The sequence below is a fragment of the Cupressus sempervirens genome, chromosome 1 (assembly GCF_028749045.1).
Source record: "Cupressus sempervirens isolate cs-2001-9-10 chromosome 1, ASM2874904v1, whole genome shotgun sequence".
Taxonomy (NCBI): Eukaryota; Viridiplantae; Streptophyta; class Pinopsida; order Cupressales; family Cupressaceae; genus Cupressus; species Cupressus sempervirens.
Genome location: NC_143118.1, coordinates 746,438,296 through 746,462,194, shown reverse-complemented (window position 1 = coordinate 746,462,194; position 23,899 = coordinate 746,438,296). Strand labels below are relative to the sequence as shown.

At 34.7% G+C, this 23,899-nt stretch overlaps 1 pseudogene; it reads left to right on the top strand.

The window, feature by feature from the left end:
- The first annotated feature begins 554 nt into the window (after nucleotides 1-554).
- Nucleotides 555-14,279, top strand: LOC149580054 (receptor-like protein 4; annotated as a pseudogene).
- Nucleotides 14,280-23,899: the final 9,620 nt, after the last annotated feature.

Below are 23,899 nucleotides of genomic sequence, written 5' to 3'. Positions count from 1 at the left end.
CCCTCAATTAGTGAAGAAGAAGCTCTTAGGAAATAGCAAGGAATATAGAATTATGAATGATGCATTCATATTTGTTGTCATCCAATTTATAGAGGGAGACTATCCAAAAAGTTTGTTTGATGATGTAGTGGCTTAGATAATGACACTTGGGCCTATTTCATTCAGTTTAAAACATTCACATATCTAAGGGTAGCTAGTGCCACTGTTAATCTAAAGAAGCTCCCTAAATATCTTTGTGATAAAGTTGTTCTATTGGAGATTGCATGATAGATTGAATCTACATATGATAGGGTTAGGAGACAATAAAGACCATATTGGACATGGCCCCTAGTCATAGGACCATATCAAGTTAAGCAAAAATAGCATATTTCATCTTTTAATGGGAGTGGGATCAATATCCCCTTGAGGAGTACAATTCTCCCAAGTTGTGTTTCAACAATATTGGGAAAGTCCAAAGTCTGCCAGGTAGGGAGTTTCAACACAAAGAAGCTATTAAAGATCATTGGATGAATGCAACAAATGACTACAATGTCTTTATTAGGGACTATTGTAGGATGACTTTGTATTTGGCTAAGAAGGCTCTAAATATAAGCATTCCTGAGGAGATATTGCAACAAGATTCTAGGGAGCTGTTCGACCCTCTGTTCAACATGAATAAAATCGAGGAAAGGCCCATAATGAACACCAAGGTTGACAGAGAGGACAATGATGACATTAATCTTTGGGTAAGGCATGTCATCAAGATGACACAAGATTGGATCAAGAAACCATTTCAACTTGATCCAATACCTGAGACTAATTTTTCATGTGCAAGCTCGCCCAGTCAAAGGAAGAGGGAAGAAGATCACCATCCCTACATTTGCACCTTAGTCACCAATAAGGCTAGAAATAGTATAACAACTTGATCAGCCCATTGGATACTATCGCCCTTTAGAGAAGAAAGGAAAGGGCAAGAGAAAGATGAGTTCTCCTCAAAGAATCAAAACTAAAGAGGGTGAAGTCTAGGCACCTCTTCAATAGTAGGAATTAAATGTGCAAGTGCTAGAAGATACTAGAGCTTCTCAAGACTAGCCAGACCCTCAATTGCCACTAGCCACACCTAGCCAACCAGTAATAGAGGGTGAAACCCAACAAATCTCTCCTCCTTTGTAGGCAAAACTAGCATCCCCTTTTGACTCTAAGAAATAAAAAAAAGGTTAAGATCCCCATGAAGAAGAGACAAAGGATGATTAGAAGGATGGTTCCTTTCCCCTCTATCCTAGAACCTATTCCTAAGGGAGAAGAAGAAGAAGAGGAAGATGAGGAGGAAGATGTGCCGTTACCAAGAAGAACACAGCTAGCTAGAGCCACAAAACAAGAAAGGAGGAGAAGTTCCAGGGTGACACCACCATCTGTCTTAGAAGAACCTTTGGAAATAAGTACTTTGGAGGATGAAGTACAAAAATGGGTGGATGAGAAGAATGAAGAGGGTGATGAAATATTCAAGATGTCAGGTTTTGATTTTATGCCTATAGGGATGAAACTGATTGGGGATACGATCAGGGATACCCTGACAGTTGAGCCCCAATAGGAGGACTGGATGCAGATGCTTCCAAAATCATAGGGTCCTAATCTTACTCCTTCATCCCTAGTATAAGTTGGAGTTGTAGATAAAGGTTCTATTATTCCTGCATCTCTAAGTTTAGAAGAAGAAGAGGTTCAAAGGGAGCCTTTACAAGAGGAAGAACCAAAAAAAATGGCAACTAATGAAGTGTCTAAAGAGGGATGAATGGTAAATTATTCACAGCAAGCCTCCCAAGACACTGTGGTTCAAACTATAGGCTCCACAAAAACTAAGACCACTAAGGGGTATCCATCATAGAGAGAAATAACTCTTGAGAGGAGTGATAAGGGGAAAGCAGTGGCTGAGCATACTCCTTCATCCTTGAGAGGTGGGCCTTTTAGTTGAGTGAGTTCCAATGTGGCTAAGGAAGGAAATTAATGAGAAATAGGAAGCCACAATTCCATGTAGATGAAGAGGATATGATCGAGTTGGTTGAAGTTCTAAGAAAACCTGAGTCCCCATTAGAGGAGGCAAGACCATTGGCATTCATCAATAGTACTTAGGATCAAGATTTATTTGCACAAGTGATTGTCCCTCCTTAGGATGCAGATGTGGAAGACTTAAGCCCACAGGGTTATCAGATCAAAGAGGTCATGCTCAAAAAGCCCACATTGGATATTGCCAGATTAATGGTGACAATAGGAATAAAGGAAGTTTTTAGAAACCTAGAGGAAGAAGGGGCCAAACTCAAGACACTTTGTAGGAAAAATGAAATCCTAAGAGGATATTTAGCATAAATTGTTGGTCCTCTAGATCCTAATCACCTTGAGGAGACTCTTAGCACTATACTCAAAGAAGGGGGAGGTCTACATCTATACCCATTTTTGAAATCCTATCATCAATAGTGGGAAAGTTTTGAAAAAAAAGGTGTTTTAATCATTTGAGGAAATTTGAAGTTACTGCATGCTACACTGGAAAATGTAGATAAGATGGTAGCAGTTTTGAAATAGGATTTTAGTATAATGGATGAAGTACAGGCATGGAGTAAGGATTTATAGGTTTTGCAAGCCATAAAAGGGCAGAGATATAGGATTTTGTTAGATGTGTATACAAAAAGAGTTAGATTTGAATGATGATTGGATTGAGAAGATATCAGATAGTAATAAGGTAATGGAAACATTACATACAGAGATCCATCAGCTCAAGGACCAAGCCCGAGAGTGAATTTTGGAAGTAGAGAAGCACTATACTGATGCAGGTCTTGATATTTTTGAAGATGATGAATGGGAGAAACTAATACCCATAGAGGTAGTAGTAGAGAAGTTCCTAAAGATTTTTGAGGAAGCTTCTAATGAGGATACCATCAGGTAGGCATTCAGGATAGAGGAAGCCTTGTTAGAGTTGGATACAAAACTCGAGGATTTTGTTGAGACCTAAATTGATGTAGACAACTATAGATAGAATGTCAAAGACAAGTATAATTCTCTAGCTCTTCTAGATGTGGCCAAAATTACTAAGATTATTGATAAATTCAAGAGAAAACATCCCAACATAGCTTTGGGATGAAGGAGAACAAAACCCAAAAGCTATAATTTGAATTTTGACACTTAGTGAAATTTTGCAATTTCAAACCTTTGAGGTACGTAGGTGCGTAGGTGCAAAGATGAGCTAGTGCACATTTCTAGAGGTGTGCCAACAGTTAACTTACAGTTTCAAAAATAGAGCTTTCCATGCATTGAAAATGCATTCTAATGGCAATTTACTTTGACAAATGCCCAATGAAGGATCAACTTCTATTTTTGGCACTTTCAAACACTTCTATACTTTGACTAGAGGCTTTCTTATTCTTTCTCCTCTCATAAATTCTTTGTCCTATGACATGTAAAGGCTTATGCATCCAATTAATGAATAAAAATGGATGGAGTCCTACTAAGCATCAGTTAGGTTGTTAGTTTGTATATAATTAGTTTGTTTTATTAAATTAAAAGCATTTTTATTGCATGAAGATATCTCTCACTCTCAACACAAATTGAGGAGACAATTTCTTATAAATACTCCATTGTAATATGTAACTATGGCTACTATTATTTTGCAATAAAATTATGCTTTTGGTGCTCACATTCGGAGTGTAGTGACTCTTGCTTAAATGTGTCATTGTTTTATGAATTTATGTTCATGGAATTGTGATTGAGCCAAAAGTTTATTGCTTTGTTTCTAGTTGTTTGATCTCTCTTAGTTCTAGTGTTAGCTATAGTTTTAAAGAATTTTGTTGACATATCCAGCTCAAGAAGAAATCATCAAATTATGTTTGCATAACTCCTTCTCTCACATGAGTTCACTTTCTATGGCCTTGCAATTTGATGAAGGGAAAAATATCATATGCTTATTAAAGTTTCCCATTGATGATTGCATCAGTGGAATCTAGGAAGCATTGCTCCTATTTTCATTAGTTACCCACCGATTTCTTTGAAAGCTTAACTCATAGATGTGTTGTTTTTGTAGCTTATATCCATTAGGATTTTTACTTTCATGTTATTTTCTTTAAATTTCTTTTTATTTTCTTTACTAACCCCTTGTTAGATTATGAATGCATATTAGTTGTATTGTTAGATTGCATTCATTGAAAACATAAAATACAAAAACATAGTTCTTTTCTACATTTTTTTTTTTGAAGTAGTGTGTAGATTCTATGTCTCATCTAAAATCAAACAAACTAGAAAAGGCCTCCTCATGAACAATCAAATTTATCTTCAACTGAATACATTCTAGAAGGTCATGAGATCACTCAAAATCTTGGAGTTGATTCAAAGGAATGAATTTTCAAGAGAGGAGTTCGTAAGAATTCCCACCATTTAGCATCGTGCATAATGACATCTCAATAGTTCCTTGACATATTCTTCCTCAACACCTTCTACATTCTCTTCTTGATCTTGTCTTTGGCTTAGAATGAGTGACAATGTGGCTTTAGCTTGATGTTCTTCTTCATCATTTTCATCATCATCTTCTTCTTCCTCTCCCCCTTCACCAAATCTCTCCTTAAGATTCTTCACAAGCTTTTTTTTTTCCTAATCACAATAGTTGTATTGAAATTAATAGTGATTCTTGATTTGGCTTCCTCATAGTTTCCAAATGAGGTGGCAATCTTATCAACTTCCTCTACTAGTAAAGATGTAATAGTTGCAGATGCTGTTGGAAATACAATAGGAAAGTAAACTTTGAGAGGGGGGGGGAGGTGGGGGGTGAATCGACACTTAAATATTTCAACCTCTAGAACTATTCACCACCCATCCATCTCACAATCTATGCATTTAAACTAAAATACCAAATTAAGCATATACATCCATAACATGAAAGTAAAATATTCAACACATGTATGAAAAAAGATATTTGGTTACCCAAAAAAAATTGGGGTGGGGATGACACCTAAAAATCCTCACTACTGCAGTAATAAAGTGTATCCAATGAAGGTTACAATGTTTGATCATGAAACATGATCTACTCTATGAAAGGTCTACTCTTTTAAAGGCTTATAGGATTTTTAGATCTTACCCTATTAAAGGAATTAAACACCCTATTAAAGGACTTAAAAACCCTGTTAAAAGTGTGCCTGGTAAAAGGACTTTAACTTACAATGAAGTAAGCACCCTGTTAAAGGATTTTTAATAGATTTTCAAGACTACTCTATTAAGAGATTTAACTAATTCACCTATTAGAATGTCTCAGCAATGATCCTTTGGTTAACACCCTATTTCTTGATGTTAGATCACCTCTATCATGATGTATACTTGATACTTTTTGATTAGATGTATCTCTACTATCCTTTGATTCCTTTCCTCTATTCTTGTTTAATTGATTCTACAATGTAACTCAACTCATAACACCTTAGTTACTATGAATGCTCATTTGCACATGTAAGTTCTCCAATACTCCTTAAGCATTCCTATAAAGTTTAGGGTTTGTCTTCCTTAAGAAGACCTAGGTGACTTAGGGTTAGGTATGAATCAATGGTAGTGATTCACCCATATTTCTACTTAAACCTTCCCTTTTTTTGATTGGATGCATGTAATGCATAGAGATTCACAATTAAGATTATTCCTTATCATCAAAGATCATAAGAAAATCCTTAAGTCAACCCTAAAATGGTTTACATACAAGTTTGTCTCATTACAAACATCTATGTCAAAATTGTGTAACTCGGCACTTAAAGTCCTTGATGCTCAACATAAACTACAACCTCAATGCTATAACTTGACCTCTAAATGACTCAACATCCAGTAATCAATCAACATCTAAATAGCTCAACACATACCACCTACTTGACATTTGAGTGACTCAAAACTTACTAGTTGCTTGGCTCACACTAAATATCTATCGCTTGACATAGACTATCTGAAAACTTTATGCTTGACATGTATTACTTATTTAGCATGAACTAAGTAAATGACTTAAGTATATTGTCACTCATATGTCAAAACGAATTTGAGATTAACAATCTTCCTCTTTGACACGAGTAGAAAGATACTTGATCATGTATAAATAACCTTTAGCCTTTCAAGCATAAATCAGATAATATCCATGTACATACAAAATTTTAAAAACTTAAAATTTTTGCAAAAGCTTATGACTCATCAATAATACAATGAAATTTAACAAATCTCCCTCATTTGATTGTGTTATTCTATATCTGAACTTCAAATTTATTCCTCCTACTGAGTAGATTTGCATTCTCAAAATATGATCTCCCCCATACTTATTTCTCCCATACTTCTTACTTCTCCCCCATTTTGACACTAATGTCAAAGGATTATAAACTTCTAGTGTGTTTGTCCAAAAATGATTTGTGGACCTCAAGCATGATTTTCAATGTTACATCCTAGTTATCAAAAGCTATCTCCAATTACTTGATCTAGATGGCCAGCTGAGTAGCAAGGTGAACAAAGCCTTCATGAGTAGAAAGATGCAGATCTTTCTTTATGAGTGTTTTAGAAAAGGCTAGTTCCTTGTGAAATATCTCCATATGTGGAGTCAAATTGGATTGGGTGCTTATTAGTTTAGCCTTGATTTTTTCTTCATCTATGTGTAACACTACTAACTGACTTTGGGAGTTGAGGAGAGTCCTAAAAATTTTCACTCTAAGTTGGAGACTTTGGTAGAGTTATACTAGATGACTATATATGACTCTCCAAACTTAGAATGTTCTCTAGTACCTTCTTCACACTATCTATTTTGGTTGCTAACTCAACTTGTGATAGTAAAATAACACTTGATATCTTTTCATCAATCTTATGTTGAAACTTCCTTTCAGACCATTCAAGTAGTTTTACATTAGAATCTAGGTTTGTGTCATTTAGCTTCTCCACTAAGCTGGTTAGTTTCTCTAAGATTAGTTGTGTTTCTTTTAGTGTTGGTAGGCTAAATGCATCAATAAAAATATCCTTGATATCTATCAATGCTTGCTTCTACCTATGCTCATGTGTGAGAAGTTCTTGATTCTTCTTCTTTGCAAGAGCTTCCTATAGTATGCCCACTTGCTCAATAGTGATAGTTATATAATCAAACTTGGGCAACTCAATCACTTCATCCAAGTTCACATTAATAAATGATGTGACTTCATCTACCTTAGATGTGCTTGGACTTGATCATGATGATTGTAGGGGTATAGCTTCTATACACGGCCTATGAAGAGATTGATTATGAGGAGTAGTAGTTTTTGGTAAAGTTACCAATGTTTGTATTGATAAATTTCTCCTTAGGGTTGGTAGTCATACTTAGCTCTTTAGTCTTTTCCTTTTCCTTCTCTACATTAAAAAATGTACCTTGCTCTTGTGCTATAGGTGTAGGAGTATCTACCTAACCTATTTGAACTTGTGTTGCTTCAATCTTTTTGTCTCATCTTTTTGCTCTCCAACTATTTCACCCATGTCATGTTCACTTTCCTTTATAGTGACTGAGACTGGAGTACTTTTTGCTAATGTACTAATGGTAGAAGTATTTTTCTCTTTCTTTTGATATACCACAAGGGGTAATGTAGGTTGTATCATGGAAAATTGAGAAGGGGTTGTAGGTGTAACTTATTTCTATACTTACCCCCTTGCAGATACCTTGTCTACCTTCTCAACACTCACCAATATAGGATTGGCAAAAAGTTTGGCTTGGGAGTGGATTCTACCAGTATCTTCCTCAAGTCATCCTCTATAAGGGGATTGATATTCTGAGTGAAAATATTAGAAACATCCTTAATCTTTACTATATCATTTTATGTTTTCACCTCATGTAGAGGACTAGCACTCAACACTAGTGTATCTAGTACACTTTGTTCTATCTATTGCTCATCCTCAATTGATGCCTATGTAACTTTATTTGTTTTAGAAGCTTCCTCTTGTGTAACTATCTCAGTGTCAATTGTGATTACCTTAGTTACCCGTTATTTCTCTTGTTTTTCCTCACCTACCTCAATAGGTTTTTGCATTATTGCCTTGGGTGTTGTCAAGCCATATAGTGATTTCCAAATCAAAATGGTCTTTTGTAAAACATCCTCAACCTTGTTCTACAATATGTTGAATGCCCTATATTTTGGTGTAAATTTTATAGTATGTTTCTTCAATTCCTTGGCCATTGTTTCTCTATCTAGTTCTAGCATCACTCTAACAAGTGTAGTCTCTTTAATCTATCTTTCTATGTTTAGAATATATTTCCGCTTTTTCTCAACTCTATTAGATAATTCCTTTGGTAGAGAGTTGGAAATCTCAATTGGAGTTTGTTTAAATGTTTCTATCATGACATAAATTGACTCCTCTACTTGGTTCATCTCAACTTTCCCAAGTGTATCAAATTTAATATGTGAGAGACTAGATAAATAAACATCATCCCTTATATTCTCACATATATTGTCTAAATTTGAAGAAGGATGATGAATTACCACTTGAAATTGGCTATTGTCATCATATTCAATCTCCTCTTCATCAAATTCAGTTGGAGCTATGTATTTTCTCCTTGTTTTCTTTTCAAGCTCCTCTTCATTGCTAGCTAGTCTAGCTTTCTTCTCTTTTGGCTTGACTACTTCTTGAGCCTTCTTTATAGTATCCCTTGTGCTTGCTCTTGTAGAGGGAACCATAGGCTTAGGTTTTGCAACCTTCCTTGGTTTTCTAGTAGCTGGTGTCTTAGCTTTCCTTTCCTTTTACTCAGGACCTTCACTAGATTCTTCTCCCTCGACACCTTCTTCAATTTCCATTTCTTCTTTTTTAGTCTTCTCCTTGACCTTGAGTCAAGGCTAGTGGTGCTTGAACAAGTATGTCTTCTTCTTCTTCATCATCTTCCACTTATTCTTCTTTTTCATCTACTCCTTTGCCAAATTTCTACTTTAGCTTCTTCACAATTTTGTTCTTCTTCCTAATGACTAACCCAATCTCAAATCCATAGTTATCTTTGATTTGGCCACATCATAGTTTCCAAAGGCATTAGCCTTAGCATCTACATCTTTTGCAAGTAGTGTTATTATTGTTGCAGGGGCTTCATCAACATTGATTTCAAAGCCTAGTGGCCTTAGCCACCTTACCCTTGGAACAATAACTTAAACATAAGTATAATTAGTGTCAACTAAAAAGAAAACATCATTGAAATGTTTCTTAACTAGTAAAACTAGTATCCTCAATCTCTTCTTCATTGATTGTTTGAAGTCCTCAAAATAGCTAGTCATAACTGACTCAAAATTGTTCCTAAGTTGCCCAATAAACTCATCTATTTGCACTACAATAGATTTTTTTTTCTTCTAGGACACTTTACCAAATGTGGGGAATGTATTTTGTACATAAAAGAACATACATGCAAGAATTGAGCCAAATTTACATTGTGCACTTTTGGTCTTCCTTATAGCTCCCAATTTTTCTAATAATTATTGTATCTGCAACTTGACAAGGTCATAGGCATGATCCTTCTTGACTATCTTATAGCCCATGTTAATAGAAATACATGGTACACTATTTAGCTTTCTAGATTGATATAATTTATGTGCTATTATCATTACTATAAATGCAATTAGAGGATTTGAAATAGTGTTATTGTCATGCCTTGTTTATTCCACATTGCCCCTATATTCTTTTCAATGACTTCTTTAGATTCAATTCTCATAGTTTTAGGTCGGTCAAGTGTTGGATACCTTGTTACCCTATTTATAATTTTCTTTGTGATCTTCATCAGTCCATTATCCAACCATATATAATTATCATGAATTATACTTAAAACTATCTTAATCCATTTAGTCTTGAAAACATTGGAAAAGTCTAGGGCACAAGTCAACCCTTTTCTCACTACAATTTTGAATTCATCCTTCAATGCTCCATTTTCACATAATTTCCCATAGGTTTCTCTAATATCCATGTGTCCTATGCTACCCACCTTGAATGTGTAGCAACATCTTATATGTGGAATCATCAAAAATCAAGGTTGTATCATTGACAACACATTGGATGGATCTTGCTTATAAGCAATATTAGGTGTGGCTCTAAAGTTTGGTTAATTTTTTTGTGAGGCATTATATAAAATAGTTCACATGCCTTGTGTATGATTTGACATTTTGCATGCATCCTGCACTCTCTCATCTGGCTGATGATGGATTACAGAGAGTGATCTGAAATGATGATGCTAAAAGACACACACAATCAAATCCAAAATGAACTTGCATTACAAATGGATTGTGGAAATCTGATATTGTTAATTTTGCATGCATGTCTACCAGGAAAATCACAACTTAAACATATATACAAAATATATGTATATCATATTTCCACAATCCATTTGTAATGCAAGTTCATTTTAGATTTGATTGTGTGTGTCTTTTAGCATCATCATTTTAGATAACTCTATAATCCATCATCAGCCAGATGAGAGAGTGCAGGATGCATGCAAAATGTCAAATCATAGGTAAGGCATGTGAACTATTTTATAGAATGCCTCAAAGAAGCTAAGAATATTGAAATACTTACAAGGGTGTGAGGCACTTCATATTTGTTGATTGCACAATATGGTTTAAGAAATCCTCCTCACTAATTAATTTGCACCACATACGAACAATCTTCATCTTTGTTGTGGGCTCCTATCCCCTATGTGAGTGCTGAGGTAGAAGCTAAAGTGGAAAAAATAAGTGAAAGTGTGTTGAATAAGGTTTCTAATCTCAACTTGGTCAACATTGTTTATTTAAGGGCTATGGACTAGGAAAATTTTCAATGTCCAACAATTAGGGGTAGCATTGCATGATTTATTAAAGAAAATCAATGTTGAAGAAAGTTCAACAATGGATTAGAGACACAAATTAATGCTTTTAAAATAAGTCAACCACTGGATTTGACAAAAGATATGAAATACATTGCACTTTAGAACCAAAATTATATTAAAGATGCATCATTTCTTTGATTCTAGTCATTTTGTTATTAGGATATATTCTTGAACTATCTTGATTAGTAATTTCACAATGCTTTATAAATGAGTAGGAGTTTCAGTGATATATTTGCAATACAAACTATAAAATAGATGATCAAATCAATTATATAGCAAAAATCATTATGTATCAATAAAATTTTCATTTATAGAAAATAGATTTATAGAAAACATCAGAAGATGATCATGGAAATGATTCAATTACATAGAAATACTTATCCAAGGTCTTTTGAAGAAGCTACAGACAAATATGCATATAATCTGTACTAACTTTCTTTAAGAAATGTCTGTCTACATGCAATTTTATAATTTGTAATCACACATTGTGAATTTTAAGCCTCTCCTCTAGATTTATTTCTAAGCTCCTATTGGATCCAATAAAAATGGCTAGATTTCAAATATTAAATATAGGCAGATCCTGAAGCTCCTAGAAATCAGTACTTTAGTTAGATCATTGTGGTCTGTTGATTTTTCTTTAAGGATGTGTATACTTGTCGAATCATTTCTTCAATCTTCTGTCGTGCATCAATATCAAAAGGATCAACATTAAGAAGTGTCTGCCACATACAAAGCCCTTATAGAATTAGAAAAGAAAAAAGAGGCAGTACCTTAAACAAGCAAAACTCTGTATATCTCAAAATGAAGGTTAGAATTAATATAAGTACTGATTACAAATTTCTACACATTCTAAGTTAATATCAAAATCAAAAGAGGAATTTTCATGATAAAACAAATTCTTCAACAAATAGAGAAACAAACAATTAGTATCCTATTTAAGCAACAACATCACTTATTTAATTCATCTACAACAATACATGAAAAATTGAAATGAATTAATTAAGCACAATAAGCACTACGATGGAAAATCTAAATGCCAAAGCAAGTAAAGAATAAATTTTTCCACTAGGAAAACCTTCATTCAGACAAGCATAGCCTAGAAGTTCAAAACCATAAGTAGAATGTGTAAGGTCAATAAAGAATAAAAAATTCACTTACTAATTCTTCTTGTTGTATACGTTCTTGCTACAACCTTTCTTGATGGTGTCTTCTAAGAATGTTTTGAAAATCATCTAAGTTATCCCCAAGAATAGTCTATGTGAATTCTAGATCTTTCTACAAGATTTTAAAGTTAAAATGGGAACTAAAAAGATAAAATTTCTTTCGAAATGTAGTGCAAGGAAGGCTCTAGGACTTAACTTCCCACTTCATATCTACTTCCAACTATAAATTACAGATCAATAATATTTTCCTTAACAAAATACCGTACACAAACCAAAGAATAAAAAATCTCTATGTAGCTCATGCAGTATGTGCATAGCCTCTTGGGATTTAACTTTCAAGTGGTAAGATTTTAGAAATGGCATTATAGGCTGAATGAAAATGCCTCCAAACTGACCCAAATGAGAACACTTATCTCAATTTTTTATGATAATTCCAACACTAGAAACAACATTTAAAAAGTGTTGAATTCAACAAGAAGAAGACACCAAGTGTAGCTTTACATTATTCAAAGACCTTACAAAAATTGATTTGAAATAATTTTAAGCCTCTTGATCAAATAAACATAGACTAATTTATTTATGGAAGGAAATTTTATCTTGAAATAAATTTTAATTAGACAAATCCATGAAAGGAAAAAAAATGATTACCAAATGTGGGGCAATAAATTAGCCAGAAAATACTAAGTTCAACACTGCATGGGAAAATTGTGAAAATAATAATTAAGATTGATTCATATCTACAATCATGAAATTATATTCAAAATAAATATAGTATGAGCATAATAGCTACTAGCTATAATAGAGAAAAACTATAAGGCATCAATTATAGATAGGCTAGACTACAACATACACAACCTATTTAGAAGACCTCAAACCACAAAAGGAATCCAATGCTGACCCAACTTCAACTACCCTCATCCTCCATATTAATTGAGAAGAAATATTGCCCAACTTTTCTTAAAATTTTAATATATCCTTGGCTTCTTCTCATGAATAGTCATCCACAGTGGAAAGGATGGAGGACTACAATTGCTAGTTTAAAGTACAAATTTTTGCATTCATGAGGAAGGGATAAATTGCACTTAAATTCATCAAAGATTGTTAATTCATGGGCATGGACTACTAATTGCCACATTATCTATTGATCCAATCTAATTTAAGCCATGTGCACTACACAAGGGAAGTCTTCTTCAGTTAGAGATCACCTTGGTTAGATGAAACTACCAAGTTTGTTGCTTATTCAGATTGTTTTACTTCTACAAAAGATGGTGAAGTTACAGTATTCCTATATAGCATTGCTACATATGCACCTATTGTTGGGTCATCTAAAATCATTAGGTAACTTCATTGTCTTATGCTTCACCCTTAATTAGTAAGCATGTAATCTTGATGAATTTTTGCTACCTAACATGTGGCTCTTGGTCCTAGCTTTAAGAATAATACAGATAATTCTGGGTGTTCCTAGCAATCGAACATCAATGATGTTAATAGCCTCAATGGAAGAAAGGTGTTGTCAACCCAAAATCTAATAAAGAGAACAAATAAAGCGCATGATTATTTCTCAGCTCATTTGTATCAAACTCCTCTTACATTGACTTCTAATGTAGACAATGAGTATATTGATACAAGGTTGCACTACAGGCTTTTGTTTCTCACCTTGTAGAAATTGATTCAGGTATTACTGTTGTTGGGAAGCAAGTGTTTGACATTATTTTCAATGGCATCAAGTGTTGGGAAGCAAGTGTTTGAGTAGGAAGCTTCACTACATCTCATTGGTAGTAGACTGCTCACAACTTTACCAAACCAACAATGAGCATAATGTTAGCACCTCTTACTAGAACTCCAATAGTCAATGGTCTTGAGAACTATGCATTGATTCCAATGGATTTCATAGCTAAAACATCAAAAGTTTTAACTATGAAAGCATTGAAAGAATATTTTCAAAATCTTGATTGAATGTGATGTAATGGAGATCCATTTGCTCCTTCTACATGGAATGTATGGCACTAATAAAGATAGCTCTGCTCTTGTTATAATGTGCTTTGATCTTGGGAGTCAAGCTTTAAAGATTTAGATTTTCATTAGTGAGAAAATCACCACTTTCTAAACCTTGATAAGCCTAAACTTGAGCTCTTAAAATTTGAAAGGTAGTATTTTTTTGGACCTTGGATAGGTATCTCTTAGAAAAGGAGATTTTTTCAATAAACATAGGCATGATTCTAAATAGTCTAGGCTTTTGACAACTTCAGCTGATATTACTTAATGGCAATGAGATGGAAGGATGAGTCCCTAAGGCTTTGTAGGTCATTTAATGATGGATCCATCATCTCACAACACACTGGACCAATAAATCTTAAAACATTGCATGATTTGTGTTTTAGTAGTTCTAGGCATATCAATGCATGAATCACTGGAAGTGGTTGTATTAAAAGGCATTTCAAACAACTATATATTCACTCTATGTAATTGGGTGTGAAAAGCTAGAAATGATGATTATAGAGGTGCACTCCACAATGAGTAGGGTTTGTGTCATGGTAAGTGGTTAGTCATTGTAGTCAAATTTATTATAGTGCACCTTAGGAATGTCCCCCTTGGTCAACTAGCACTAGAAGAGGAGGTCCTACCCTCCTCAATAATTGGTCCTAAAGGGCACTACTTGGTCACAATGTGGTAGGTTTTGGCCCTAAGTTTGACATCCCTAGCACTCAAGAAGAGACCTACCAAGGAAGCACCAAGCCAAGCCAAGCCAAAGAAAAGAAAGAAAAATGATCAGCTTCTAGCTCAGCCCAAACCAAAGAAAGTTGCTATGCCATCACCCCAAAAGCCAACAACTAGAGCTGCAACAAGGGCCTCAACTCAAAAAGCCAAATAGAAAGAAATAAAGAAGAAACCAATCAAGAAGACATAGGATGAGACTAGGAAAAGAAGAAGATATGTAGCTCAACCTGATACTGATGAAGAAGATCAATCTGAAAAGGTAAGTCATTCTTCAGTTGATATAATATGTAAAAAGATTGGAAATGGAGATTTAAGCAATATAAATAAACTTGATTTTAATAAGTTCACTACAGAAGAATAGAATATAATAGAGGAATCAATTTATGGAATGATGGCACAGTTCAAATAAACCCCTCTTGAACTAGATGGACAATTGCCAGATGAACTGTCAAAAATTGTAGAAGACAGATGGCATTTCTGTTTAAGAATGGAAAAGGAGATGAGAGAATCAACCCTAGCAAGCATACTACCTGATTTGACTAAGGAGCAAGTAGAAAAAGTAGTCAAAAGGCACAATGCTAGGTTTACACCTAAATACAGGGCATTCTTCATTCTCCAAAACAAAATGGAAGATATTGTACAAAGAACAACCAAATCATGGAAGAACTTGTACAAAAAGATTGAAATTTTTTTGAAGAAGAATACAAGGAAGAAGCTTCTGCTCCACTAGAAGAAAGAAGAAAAAGGAGAGAAGAGAGGATAGAAGTAGATCAAGGTAGAGAAGAGAAGAAGGAAGAAGACAAGAGAGAAATGGAAGAGGAGACACAAAAGAAAGATATAATGGCAACAATTGAGTAAGAGAAGCAATAAGATCAGAGTGTGCAAGACACATAAATGCTGCCTTCTAGCCCTCCTCATGTACACATCACACCTGCAGAAACAACAACTATACAGGATGTTCTTAACACTTCTGCTCAGAACATCAATCCATTAACTGCAAAGGATCTCAAAAGAATCCTTGACCAATCCACACAACAAGCAAGATTATGTATAGATCTAATATTGGTCAGTGTGGATGAATTGCAAAAACTAGTAGAAAACACTATTAGAGATAAGGTGAATCCACAAGAACCACCTTCCAACATCTCTACAACTACTAGTGGTCAACTTCAAATGCCAACAGTCATTTCAACAAGCATATTTGACACCACAGTACAGAAGCCAAGTGTAGCAAGAGAAAAAGCAGTAGAACAAATAGGATAGACTATTACATCTGATCCTATAGCTCAAACACAAGGTGGACTTCCTAAAATTACAATAATTGACCAAGGTAGACAACAGGAGGAGAAAATAGAGGAAACCCCTAAAGAGCAAGAGGCAATACAAACATTGATAAATTTTCCTACCTCGAGAACTCCTTCACAACAGCCATTGCAAATATCAACACCAGGATCAAGTTCTACCAAAGTTGCAAGGGCACTTCACTATGGACACCCTTAACTAGATGAGGAGATAGTCATACCAATCTATGACTCAAAAACAATAAACATTTATCAAATCAATGAGGTACAAGAAGCATTACATAGAAGGAAGAGGCAAGAAATACTCAAGAAGGAGTATAAATAAAAGCAAACATTGCATGAGATAAAAGACATCTTTATGGATGCCTTCAGTATTCAGTCACCAGATGAGTCAAAGCATATTATGGAGCAATTATCAGATATTGTTGAACAAGTGACAAATGCAGACCTAGAAACAAATGCAAAACTCATGGAATAGTCTAAAAGAAAATTTCAAGGAAAAGTTAATGAGAAAATATCTAGTGAAATAACACTTTCTTAGATAGAATTGGCAAAGGTCATAGACAAAGTCAAAAAGGTACTTGAGGATATATTCCCATTATACAAAAAGTTGTGTGACTTTTCATATTTCACACAAGAGACCAGCCAAAAGATAAAGAGCCTAGAAAGAAATTTGAATATTTCTAGCATGTAGCTACCTAGAGATCTAGCTCAAAGTGAGAAGCATTTTGCTGAAACGCTTCACACTTAGAAAGAAATAGTTGTATTAACAATAGAAGAGGCCACCATCAAGGCCAAACTATTATAGCTCCAATCTTCTATAACCCCACATTTGGAAATCCTCCATAAAGAACAAGTCTATGCTGAAACTGTTCTCAAGAAAGATCCTAATCTTTCTACTTCAGAAGGACTTATTCATCTTGCTGCAGAGACTACTGTCCAACATAAATCATTGGAAATTTCTTTCCATAATTGGGATGCAGCTCTTAGGATGATTATGGAAGCAAACAACACATTTTTTGCGAAATATGGTCTTAACCCTTAAAACCCTCTGACATAAGTGTCAAAAAGGGGGAGATAATAAAAAAGAGGGGGAAGGGGGAGATAATAAAAATAGGGGGAGACAAGATAATGGGGGAAATAAGACAACAAAAGCAGAGCATGATATACAACATCAAATTTTGGTTACCAAGACAACATTGATAATGGTACAATCAACTCAGGGGGAGTTACAATACTTTTGAGGTATCTATATTGTACATTACAAATTTTGACTATATATACCAAGTAGATTAGTGCATGTACTCATAAGGTTAGCTAAGTGTTTTTTTCACTCATGTCAAAGGGGGAGATTGTTAGTCGTAGAATGGTTTTTGACACTTGGGTGCCAACACACTTAATCACTTTCTACATTGGAGCCGAGTACACTACATATGTCGAGCCACAACATGAGCAGAGTCAGGAAATCCAATAGGTGTCGAGTGATCTTTAGGTGCCAAGCAGCCTTCAGGTGTCGAGTGAAGATTAGGTGCCAAGTGAAGATTAAGTGCCGAATGACTTTAGGTGTCGAGCATGATACAAGTGTCGAGTGACATTTGAGTGCCGAGTCATAGATGATGCCGAGCAATACAGAAATGCAACAAGTGCCGAGTAAGCTAGTTTAATATAAGTGTCGAGCATCAGAGATCAGTAAGTGCCAAGCAAAAAATAATGCACATATGAGTTTGTAACATTACAAATTTAGATGTAAACCATTTTTATGGCTGACATATGATGAATCTTGAAGGATTAAAAGATAAGATCGAATATTTTGTTTTTCCCATGCAATCAACATGCAACCAATAAGAAAAATGGAGAAGGCATGTAATGAATAAGAGAAGTGCAAGGAATGAGTGGGAAATAGAGATTCAATATGGATCGTAGATCCATACCTAACCCTAAGTCTTTGAATGTCTTTATAAGAAAGAAAAAATTACATTGAACCCTATGATGGATGGATGAGGGTGTTCAAGGGAAAACTATTCTCAGAGTGAAGAGTATCAGATCACAAAGGATCAAGATCAGGGAAAGTAGAACAAGTGCATGTATTCAAAAATTGAAGGATTGTAATCTATTAGGTTTATTATACCTAATATTCTCTAGCAATTGTATTAGGAAGAAAACCCTATGGTGATAGGTTAGCTCAACAACTATTTTTTAGAATCCTTTAAATAGGTGATTAAATCCTTTAACAGTGTAACACTTCATGTAAAGTGTTTGAAATCCTTTAACCAAGTCACTATTGATACAGTGTAAAGCATTTAACAAGGCAGGCCTTTAATAGGGTAGACCATCAGAAGTGGTTAAACTTTATTACTGCAGTGATTTTGTGGGTATCATCCCTACCCCAGTTTTATCTTCTTATTTCTGGAGGGTTTCTAGGTTACCAAAATCTCAAGTGTTATGTGGTGATGATTATATTTTTTCATAATTGTTTGATATGTTTATATGTATGCAATCTTCAGTTAAAAGAAATTTAATGCTAAAAGTACAATACTTCTGATTCACCCCCCCCCCCCCCCCCTCTCAAAAGCATTATTCCTATTTGAATATTCCAACAATTGGTATCATAGTGACAAGGTTCTCACAAGAAGAAGTCTAACAACTTGGAGAAAAAGATCTAAAGATGGAAGTCTTCAAACTTGGGAAGATTATTGACAATCAAGTGATTGATGTGCAACTAGCTCTACACAAAGTAGAGGAAGCAAGGGAAGAATTGAGAAAATCCTTGAAAGGAAAGAAGGATATAGCCATAGCTGAAAATGATATAAACTACAAGGAGATTGATACCACAAAACTGTGTACCAATGGAGACACTAAAGAGTTTGATGCAGCAATAGCAAAACTGATGGAGAAAAACAAAGTTCAAGTAGATGAAATAAGATCTCTCAAAATGGAACATGAATCTTAGGCAATAATGTTATGTGAAATTGCTAAAAAAAAGAAAATAGCAGTTGAGGACAAAGTCATGATGGAAAATGACAAAAGAAATCTTGCAAACAGACTTGAAGAAAAATGTACTGAATTATCAAGGATCTCAAACATGCAGATGGATACACTTGCCCAAATAATGAATCTTCATCATGAACTCAACATAAAAGATATTGAGATCTCCACTTTGAAGATGCAAAATGAACGACTGCAGAATGAATTGAATAGAGAAAAAGAGGTAGCAGAGAATCTCAACAAATCAAGTGAAGCCATCAAGTACTTTGAACAATTGATGAAATTTCCAAGATCAACCCATGATATGTCAGGACTTGGATACAATAGCACTGAAATTGGAGAATCATCAAAGAGCGTTGAACAAAGAAGTGACAAAGGTAAGGATTCAAAACCTACTTTTCATTAATGTAATAAAAGGGGGCATACTGCTAATGTTTGCAGGAGTAGAAGAATCAATCAAACAAACACACCCAAAAACAAAAGTTACTGTCACAAGTGCAACATGCAAGGACATATGACACAAGATTGTAGATCTAGAGTTACAAGGACAGAAAGATTTGATGGACATTGTTATAATTGTAAGAAGTATGGACACAGAGCATTTGAATGTAGATCAAAGCCTATGTGGACATCAAATTATCAAACTAAAACAAAAGGAAATGGAAGTCAGTACCATTGGGATTACAACACTAGGCATAGCTGTCATTATTGTCAGGAATATGGACATATACTCCAAAATTGCATAAGAACACATTTTAGAAGGAATTATAGCAAGTGGCTAAGCCAAACTACATGTTTCAGTTGCCTAAAAACTAGTCACATCAGCATAAACTATCCTACAAGGTCAAAAGCACCAAAAATTGAATCAAACAAGGGAAAAGAAAAGATTGATGAGGAATACATTAGAACAAACATGAAGAAGACATGGCAGAAAAAGAATGAATCAAGTACATCCAATGAAAGTGTCACTTCACCCACAAGGTCAAGTGATCATTTCTCATCCAATTAATCTCAAAGATGAGTCTATGGGGTTGATACATACAAAGAAGTATCATACATCAGCCCTAAATCATGAAGAAGCAATGCAAAGTACAAATCTACATGAAACAAGATGCCAAGACAAAATGATGCTGAGATAGTCTTTGGATGTCGAGTAAAATCCTAGTGGAAGCCGAGTTCCTAACAGTGACCAAGTTGATGATTGATGCCGAGTTAAGAAACTCCTATGGAAGCTAAGTAAAATAAGAATGTAGTGCAAGCTGAGTAGTGTCTAAAATCCTTCATAAGCCAAGTTTGTAGTTGAGCATTTAATGTGATAGAAATAGGGTATATTATTGTGATTTCAATCATTTTTCCTCATCGTGATCAAGAAGCAAAGGAGATAAAGAGCATAGAGCGACTTCACAATAGAGAATCCAGTATTCCAAGCAAATTGAAACCTCCTACAATGAGTTTTCATCGATCTTAAGGTATTTTCATTTGTGCCGAGCTACACAGTTTTGTATTTCTGTAAAAAAAACCCTAGTTTACATAAATGGCTTTGAGTTCCAAGAAAACCTTAGAAAAAGAGTCGTTTGAAGTACAACTAGAGTCTAATGAAGTTAGGCAGCCTAATTTTCACCCTATTCCTGAAGTGGCATACAAAAATGACCCAGCTGGAGCCCTTTCTTGCATACCCCCAAACGTTGTCATGGTTTAGGATGTAAGAAGATGTTACAATTGCAAGATAGGAGCCCTAGGAGACATGGAAATTAGAGAAGCCTTTGCAAAGCTGTGTGTCAATGGAGTATTAAAAGATGAATACAAAATTGTTGAAAGGAAGGGTTTGACACAAGTTTTAATTTTTCTCACCATATTCAAGATAGAGTGGATCATACTTGTATTGAGCAAAATTCATGATGGTAGTCTGTGGTTAGAAGATATCCCTGTCAAACTAACAAAAAGAATAATTCATAGGGTAACTGGATATCCTACCCTAGATCAGGACAAGACCTTGAGAAGTGAATCCAAGGAGGTCATTGAAAAGAATATAGGTGCTCAGTGGAACAAGAGAGGAATGACTATTCATACCATTCAGGATCCTCTAGTTGAGTTTGTTGTTAGAGTTATTGCCCACAAATTCTACCAATCTAGTAGGCTCAACAATGTTCTATGCATAGCAGTAGATGTAGGTTATAAACTGATGAAAAAGGATCATACTTATGATATTGCTAAACTAAAACTACAACAAATAAGGGAAAACCTAATTGCAATAAGAAGGACAAAGAGTGCTCAATGTAAATTTGGATCATTTTTGGTTTGTATATTCTTTTATGTTCAGAATGAATTTCCTTCTTTCGGCAAAGTGACATGGATGTGTGATAAGACTATCATATCCCAAATAAATGAGTATATAGAACAAATGGGAGAAAATTTTGATACTCTAATGACAAGCTATTTTGAGGATTTCAAGAAATCCATGAAGCAAAGGGTGAGAATACCAGTTTCTTTAGTAGAAAAACATATTAATGATATATGTTTCTTAGTTGATATTGACTTCACCTACATTCAAGCTACAATTCCAAGGGTGAGATGGCTAAGGCCATTTGGTTATGAAATCAAATGGACTTATTCATCTTGCTGTAGAGATTGCCATCCAGCATAAGTCACTAGAAATTTCTTTAAACAATTGGGATGTAGCTCTCAAGATGATTATGGAGGTAAACAACACATTTTTGGCTAAATATGGTCTTAACCCTTAAACGTTCTTTGACATAAGTGTCAAAAAAATGGGAGATATAGATATTATAAGGGGAGATACAGATATTATAGGGGGAGATACAGATATTATGAAGATGAATTAATGGGGGAGAAAAGATAAAAGTAGGAGCATGATATATAGATAATGGCACATTCAACTCAGGGGGAGTTACAAAATTTTTGATGTATATATTGTAAGTTACAAATTTTGATCAAGTTTTCTTTAAACTCTGTATATACCAAACAGATTAGTAAATGTACTCATAAGGTCAGTTAAGTGTTTTTGTCACTCATGTCAAAGGGGGAGATTGTTAACTTAATAATGGTTTTTGACGCTTGAGTGCCAATACAATTACCTACTTTCACTATTGGAGCCGAGTACACCATGAATGTTGACCCACAACATGAGCTGAGTTAGGAAAGACTTTAGGGGTTGAGTGATCTTCATGTGCCGAGTAGTTTCTAGATGCCGAGTGAAGATCAAGTGTCGAGTAAAGTTCAAGTGCTGAATGACTTTAAGTGCCGAGCAGAATAAAGTGCCAAGTCATAAATGATGCCAAGTAATACAGAAATAAAACAACTGTCGAGTAAGACAATTTTTTTTAGGTGCCCAGTTATCCAAAAAATAGCATGTGTCGAGCATCAAGTAATGCTTCAGGAGCCGAGTAACTCAGAATATCAGCATAAGAGTTTGTAATTGCACAAACTATGATGCAAATAGTTTTTGTAGCCGACATAAGGTAAATCTAAAAGGATTAAATGATAAGATCAAATCTTTTATCTTTCCTATGCAATCTACATGCAGCCAATAAGAAAAATGATGAAGGCATGCAACCAATGGAAGAAGTGCAAACAATGAGCAAAAAATAGAGATTGAATATGGATCAAAGATTCATACCTAACCCTAAATCTTCAAATGTCTTTATAAGGAAGATGAAATTTCATTGTAAAATATATGAGCAGATATACAAGGGCGTATAAGGAAATATACTTTTAGAACAAGGGTTATTAGCTCATAAAGGATCAATATCAGAGAAAGTAGAACAAGTGCCTGCATTCAACAATCAAGGATTGTAATCTATTAGGTTCATTATACCTAATACTTTCTAGCAATTGTATTAGAATGAAAATCCTATGGTGATAGGTTAGCTTAACAGCTATTTCGTAGATCCTTTAAATAAGTGATTAAATCCTTTAACAGGGTGACACTTCATGTAAAGTGTTTGTAAATCCTCTAACCAGGTCACTATTGACACAATATAAAGCCTTTAACATGGAAGACCATCATAAGTGGTTGAAAAATATTGCTGCAATAATTTTTGTGGGTATCATCCCCACCCTAGTTTTACCTTCTTATTCTTGGAGGGTTTCTGGGTTACCAAATTTCAGTGTTATGTGTTTTTGATGCATGTCTTAGTTTCATGTTTACTTGATGTATTTACATGCATGCACTTTACTTTCACCTAAAAGTCTTATTGGTTAAAAGTGTGATACTTTCGATTCACACCCCCCCCCCCCCCTCTCATAAGTATTCTTCCTATTTGAATATTCCAACAACGAAATCATGGAAGAACTTGTACAAAAAGATTGAAGATTTTCTTGAAGAAGAATACAAGGAAGAAGATTCTGCTCCACCAGAAGAAAGAAGAAAAAAGAGAGAAGAGAAGACAGAAGTGGAGCAAGGTAGAGAAGAGAAGAAGGAAGAAGAAAAGAAACAAGAAGAAGAGAAGAAGGAAGAAGAAAAGAGAGAAACAGAGGAGGAGAAACAAAAGCAAGATATAATGACAATAGCTAAGCAAGAGTAGCAACAAGATTAGAGTCTACAAGACACACAAATGCTGCCTTCTAGCCCTCCTCATGTACCCATCACACTTACAAAAATAATAACTATACAGGATGTTCTTGACACTTCTACTCAGAACATCAATCCATTAACTGTAGAGGATCTCAAAAGAATCCTTGACCAATCCACACAACAAGAAAGATTATGTATAGATCCAATATTGGTTAGTGTGGATGAATTGCAAAGACTAGTAGAAAACATTGTTAGAGATAAGGTGAATCTACAAGAACCACCTTCCAACATCTCTATAGCTACTAGTGGTCAACTTCAAATGCCAACAGTCATTTCAATAGGCATAGTTGACACCACAGTATAGAAGCCAAGTGTAGCGGGAGAA